Genomic DNA, 7,116 nt, shown 5'->3' with positions numbered 1-7,116 from the left:
ACTTCAGGGCTCAGCTCATCATGCAACAAACACTGTCCTTTTGGTGACCGTCCCTCATTTAAATACTGAAACACCCACCCTGGGTGGGGCTTTAACATGCTAATAGGACGCGCCAGACAAGAAGAAGCATGTAGTTCCACAGTGAAAGCGCCCACAGGCCCTGCTTTACATACTTGCGGGCACTTTTCCCGCCTCAGCCTCTTCACCATTCTCACCAGGCTCTGACGGGAAGCAGCCTGTCTCCTCTCCCTTTGTGGTGCTGGCTTCCCGGTGCAGGAGCTTAAATAAACCTTTGTCTGTATCGGTTTCGGGTGACCTCCCTTGATGTCTATCCTGGAAGATTGCAAGAACCCAGGGCACCCATAACCAAACAGCAATCTTATACAAACTGTCCCAGAAAATGGAACATGTTTCCTAAGGCCAGCATAAACCTGATGCCCCCAACACCCATCAGCCTCCCTGCCCACCCCCACATTCCTCACCCCCATCCGACACCCCCTCAGACACCCCCTTCCATCGGTGGCCAACAGACACTCCCATCACCCTCCATGGCTCCCATGTCCTGCTGCCCCAAGGGTCTCTCTTTCCCCACACACCGCCCCTTCACTGGGACCCCACACACTCTCCTGCCCCCTCCGTGGCCACCACATTAGCTGACAGTTCTCTCAGAATCCAAAGTGAATGAGGATGCTGGGAACCTTGGTCTTTCTATGTGAACCAGCTCCTCTGGGGAGGCTGGGAGCAGGCTTGGCACCAGCCTGGGTGTGTGCCAGGAAGAGGGTGAGGTGGAGCAGGGAGCCAGGGTGAGAGAGCAGCCTGTTCCCTGGGGCAAGGTTGGAGCTGGAGTTGCTGAGCATGGAGCCTGGTCTCCCAGAACAGCTGAGTCAGACTCTGGGCCAGGGCAGGAGGTCGGGGGGCTCTGATGGTTGGAGGGCAGTGGCTGGTCCAAGAGGTGTGGACACTGAGAGCCTCTCACTCAACAGCCTGAGGCCTTGGAGTCAGAGGGCCCAGGTTTCAACCCTCCCTCTCTCTCCTCCCAAGGTGTCAAGAAATAACGTGCCTGGTATTTTTGCATAGACATCTTGCTGCAAGCATTTTGTACTGCAAATATTTCTGCCCCATAACTAATTGGCCTTAAGGCAATTTTGCTGTAAAAAAATCACACAAAAAAGAGGGACATTAAAAAGGGCAACAATTTAAAAGACTTTATTAGGAAATAAAAAGTATTTGGGTCCTGGCTGGTTTGGCTCAATGGACAGAGCGTCGGCCTGAGAACCTAAAGGTCCCGGGTTTGATTTTGGTGAAGAGCATGTACTTCAGTTGCAGGCTCCTCCCTGGCCAGGGCCCTGGTCGGGGCAGGTGCAGGAGGCATCCTATTGATGTGTTTATCTCACATCAATGTTTCTGTTCTTTCCCTCTCTCTTCCACTCTCTCTAAAAATCAATGGAAAAATATCCTCCAGTGAGTATTAAAAAAAAGTATTTGAATACATTTTAAATCTGCATAGATCCCCATCAATACTGCTCAGAAACTGATTTTATTCTGTGGACTGTACCTAAGCAGTTGTCTTGTTTCTGTGGGAAATGTGGGTCCAACTCTGCACCGTCAGAGAGGACGTGGCCCAGCTGTTTGGCTCAGTGGACAGAGCCTCAGTCTGTGGACTGAAGGGTCTCGGGTTTGATTCCTGTCAAGGGCGTGCACCACGGTTGTAGGCTCGATCCCGTGTGCGGGAGGCGACCAATCGATGGGTCCCTCTCACATTGATGCTTCCCTCTCCGTCTCTTCCCCTCCCTTCCACTCTCTCTAAAAATCAGTGGAAGAATATCCTGAGTATTAACAAAATCAACAACAAAAAAGAGGACGTGGGCCTCTCCTCCTTCTAGTGTTGTGTGTTCCAAAATAAGAACATTTGAGATTTTGTTCCCTGGCACATGGAGTCAGTTTGTCTCAGATAAAATCTTAAAAATAAGAAGCCCTGGCCTGTTTCTCTCAGTGGTTAGAGCATCATCACCCAGAGAAAGGGTCTGGGGTTCCATTCCAGGTCAGAGGGTGCCTGCTGGAGGCAACCAATCCATGTGTCTCTCTCACATCTGTGTTTATCTCCCCCCCAACCCAGTCTCTGTAAAAAAATGCATGGAAAAAATATTTTTTTTAAATATATTTTATTGATTTTTTTACAGAGAGGGAGAGGGATAGAGAGTTAGAAACATCGATGAGAGAGAAACATCGATCAGCTGCCTCCTGCATACTCCCCACTGAGGATGTGCCCGCAACCAAGGTACATGCCCTTAACCGGAATCGAACCTGGGACACTTGAGTCCGAAGTCCAACGCTCTATCCGCTGAGCCAAACCAGTTAGGGCATGGAAAAAATATTTTTGCGTGAGCATTAAAAGAAGAAGAAGAGGAAATGAACTTTTGGGAGACAAATAATAGCCACCTGGAAGAAATACTATCTAGAGCAGGGGTGGGCAAACTTTTTGACTCGAGGGCCACAATGGGTTCTTAAACTGGACCGGAGGGCCGGAACAAAAGCATGGATGGAGTGTTTGTGTGAACTAATATAAATTCAAAGTAAACATCATTACATAAAAGGGTACGGTCTTTTTTTTTTTAGTTTTATTCATTTCAAACGGGCCGGATCTGGCACGCGGGCCATAGTTTGCCCACGGCTGGTCTAGAGCCACTGCCCCCAGGCCTACTTGTTGTTAGGTTAGGTGGCTCAGGAGGCGGCGCAAGAAATAGAGTCCAGTGAATGAGAAAAGAAAGGAAAGGAAAGTTTATTCTGCGTCCCCGGGAGACCCACGTACCCCCAAAGACAGGGCACGTGGATTCACGCCAACATGGAGGGGGGCGCTTTTTTTATACTGCGGTTGGGTGAGGGGCGGGGACATGAGCTGAGGTATTCAGTTGAGGAGGCTTCAGCTGCAGGGGGTCAGCAAGGTATTCAGGGAGAAGGAGCCATCTGTGTCTGGCACGTTGACCTGTGAGAAATCCCAGGTCTGTGAGAAATTCCAGAGGAAGTCCATTGTCTCATCCCATGTCTGTATGTATCTGATCCTGGGCCCTCTCCGACCTAACACTTGTCACTATATAGACCATTATGAGGGCGAGCTCAGATTTATACAGGGATATAAAAACGGGAGTAACGGCAGGAGCTTCATCAATGGAAACATGAAACCAAGGGAAAAAACACTCTTTACAGAGCCCCTTTCACTCCCTGGAATCAAGAGGCAGACTCCCTGTTGGATGTTTGATTGGCAGCTTTCAGGACCCATGCCCCCTCCTTGAGCCCCACATCTGGGTCAGCCCTTAGGAAGCCCTCTGGGCTGCCTCCCCTCACCCCAAGGGAAGTTCAGCCATAAAAAGCAAGACCTGCCCAACTCCCAGCCAAAATAGAAGTCATGGCTAACTACCCACTACCCCTTACTTAACTCCAGAGGAAACCCCAGCCCTTCTCCTGGGGAGTCCTATTGTCTCCTGTGAGCATAACAAACCTCGTGTATAAATTAGTGCTGTGTCATTCCTCCTGATATTCATATACATTCCTGCCTGCGGGGCTGTCCTGCATCCAGCCAGGGTTACTAGGCACCCAAACCGACCACCACCAACAACAAAAGTGCGATAGCAGCTTTCTCTGCCCAGTCTCAGTGGTCCCTGCCAGTCGGCCCCCCCTACTGGACTTAAGCTCTGTGATGTCAGGGACAGCACTGCCATGGCCACAGCCAAGGGCCCAGTAGTTGGGGGCACTGTACCTTCCAAAGACCAGAGGACACTCGGGATCTTGTGGGAAATAGGAGATATTGAAACCCCTCTGCCCAGCTCCCTCTATGGAAGGAAGACCCTGGCTCAAGGCCCCTATGCAGTTCCAGGCACGGTCTGGACTGGACTCACACCCAGCACCAGCCAGGGGTCTCCCTCAGGCCCAGGCCCAGCCCCTCCGGAAAGGGGAGCCGCCCGGTGTGAGGCTCTGCTGGACACACCCCAGGTGAGACGTGCCCCAGCTCCAGGTGCTGCTGGCAGGCCTGTGCTTCTGGAAGGTGAGTCAGAGAAGGAAACCGGGGTTCCCGCCTGTCACAGGCTTCCCCGCTGGCTTCCCTGGGGCCCAGCAGCTACACAGGCGGAGCCTCCCTCCTGGCAGCATTGGGGTGTTCTTTCCACCTGGCTTCAGGGGGCCCCTCCCTGAGGACAGGCGAGAATGTGAGGAATGTCATCTCTGCTCCAAGCATGCCAGGAATGCAGGGGGACTCCCAGGGCGCAGGCCTGCCCTGTGCTGGCTGCTGCAGGGAGGTGCTCCTGGGCCCCCTGCGTTCTTCAGGCTTCAGGCTGAGGGCAGTCCCTGCAGCAGGGCTTTCCTGTTCACCGCCTGGAGGGGCTCCCCACATCCTTTCCTGCTTAAGGGGCTCCTGCCAGCAGACAGAAACCACTCACCCCCATGTGAGCACCAGGGGCCTTAGTACAGGGGCTGGCGGCTGGTCAGTTCTCTGGCAGGAGGAACGTGCTCCGTGCTGACTCCAGACATGCCCGAGACAACACTGTCACACTGAAAAGATTGACATTTTTTTATTTAAAAAAATTTGGACTGGGCCGGCCGGTGTGGGTCAGTGGTTGAGTGTCCACCTCTGAACCAGGAGGTCATGGTGTGATTCCCAGTCAGGGCACATTTCCGGTTGTGGGCTCCATCCAGCACGCAGGGGGCAGCCAATCAATGATTCTCTGTCATCACTCTTAGGTTAGGTGGCTCAGGAGGCAGCGAAGGAAATAAAGAGAGTTGATCAGAAAAGGAAGGAAGAAGGAAAGTTTATTCTGCGTCCCTGGGAGACCCACGTACCCCAAGGACAGGGCTCGTGGATTCACGCCAACAGGGAGGGGGGCGCTTTTTTTATACTGCAGTTGGGTGAGGGGCGGGGACATGAGCTGAGGTATTCAGTTGAGGAAGTTTCAGCTGCAGGGGGGTCAGCAAGGTATTCAGGAATGAGTCAGCATCTGTGTGGTGGTATGTGGATTCAGGGAGAAGAAGCCGGTATTTGTGTCTGGCACGTTGATCTGTGAGAAATTCCAGGGGGAGTCCATTGTCTCATCACATGTCTGCATGTATCCGACCCTGGGCTCTCTCCGACCTAACATCCACTGATGTTTCTCTCTCTCCCTCTCCCTTCCTCTTTGAAATCAATAAAAAATGTATATTTAAAAACCCTGGACCATATTCAGCAAAACCATAGAGAAGTACAGAAGGAAATGAGTCATTCCACTGCCTCATGTGGCCCAGCAGCTACACAGGCTGAGCCTCCCTCCTGGCAGGACTGGGGTGTTCTTTCCACCTGGCTTCAGGGAGCCCCTCCCTGGGGACGGACAAGAATGTGAGGAATGTCATCTCTGCTCCAAGCAGGTCAGGAATGCGGGCTGGGGAAGCCTGTGGCAGGTGGAAACCCCGGGTTTCCTTCTCTGATTCACCTGCCACAGTTACCTACCAGGTGTGAATGGGTGTCCCGACCTTGGGCAAGTTTCTTGGAAGTGGCCACATTATGCACGGGTTCAGCTGATGCCCACTCTCACCATAACCTGAACTCAGCCCCAGGTCTGTTTAAAGAGAGACCCACTCCCTCCTCCTAGATCAGTGGTTCTCAACCTTCCTAATGCCGCGACCCTTTAATACAGTTCCTCATGTTGTGTTGACCCCCAACCATAACATTATTTTCGTTGCTACTTCATAACTGTAATTTTGCTACTGTGATGAATCGTCATGTAAATATCTGATATGCAGGATGTCTTTTCATTGTTACAAATTGAACATAATTAAAGCATAGTGATTCATCACAAAAACAATATGTAATTATATATGTGTTTTCTGATGGTCTTAGGTGACCCCTGTGAAAGGGTCGTTTGACCCCCAAAGGGGTCGCGACCCACAGGTTGAGAACCGCTGTCCTAAAGGGACTTAGGGAAACACAACTGGGACGTGACAGTGACGCCCCAGACACAGGCAGTCAGTGACCTTGACTGTTTCCCCCCAGATCCGCTCAAGCCGGTAGGTGAGCTGGGAAAGTGGAGTGATGCTGCCTGGACAAGGAGGAGGAGCCAAAGCTTAGCCGCAGTGGATCATGGGAGACGAGGGGGGAGTTTCACACCTCCCTACCCCACCCCCCAGGTTATTCCCTCTTTGTCAGGCTGACTGCGCCCAATAGAAAATTGCTCTCTTGACTTGATAGTATATTTTATTTTTATTTTTTTTATTTTTTTATTGATTTCAGAGAGAGAGGGAGAGATAGAAACATCAATGATGAGAGGGAATCATTGATCGGTTGCCTCCAGCACGCCCCCTACTGGGGATGGAGCCTGCGACCCAGGCATGTGCCCTTGACTGGAATCAAACCCGGGACCCTTCAGTCTGCAGGCCGACGCTCTATCCACTGAGCCAGGGTTTGATTGTATACTTTAAAATGTCAAACACTGTAAGGCCAGAAGGTAGATATTTGGTTTTAGAAATTTACAGAGGCCCTGGCCGGTTTGTCTCAGGGGTTAGAGCGTGGGCCCTGGGACTGAAGGATCTCAGGTTGGATTCTGGGTTAAGGGCACCTGGTCCTCCCTTGCAGGCCCCATTGCCAGGCCCCAGGAGGGGTGCCTGTGGGAGGCAACCAGTGGGTGTTTCTCTTTCCCTCTCTCCCCCGCCCTTGCACTATCTCTAGAAAAATCAATGGAACAAATATCCTCTGGTGAGGATTAAAGGGGGAAAAAAACAAGATATTAAAATTAGAAACAGTGATTCATTATCTAGTTCCAAAGCCAAAATGGAATTATTGAATCAATCTTTTTTTTGGAATCAATCTTCCATAACGGTTGCCAAAGATAATTTTTAATTGAGTATGTTTGACATATAACACTGTGTACATATAAAGTGTAGACCTGTTACTTTGATACTTTTGGATGTTGTAATATGATTGCTGTTGTAGTGATATTTATCACATTACATAATTATAATTTTTTTTTAATTTTAACCTTTTTATTTTATTTTATTTTTTTAATATATTTTTTTATTGATTTTTTACAGAGAGGAAACGAGAGAGATAGAGAGTCAGAAACATCGATGAGAGAGAAACGTCGATCAGCTGGCTCCTGC

Source organism: Myotis lucifugus, unplaced genomic scaffold, assembly GCF_000147115.1.
Source record: "Myotis lucifugus unplaced genomic scaffold, Myoluc2.0 scaffold_659, whole genome shotgun sequence".
NCBI lineage: Eukaryota > Metazoa > Chordata > Mammalia > Chiroptera > Vespertilionidae > Myotis > Myotis lucifugus.
The sequence above is the reverse complement of the archived record's forward strand: the minus strand, read 5'-3'. Positions refer to the sequence as shown.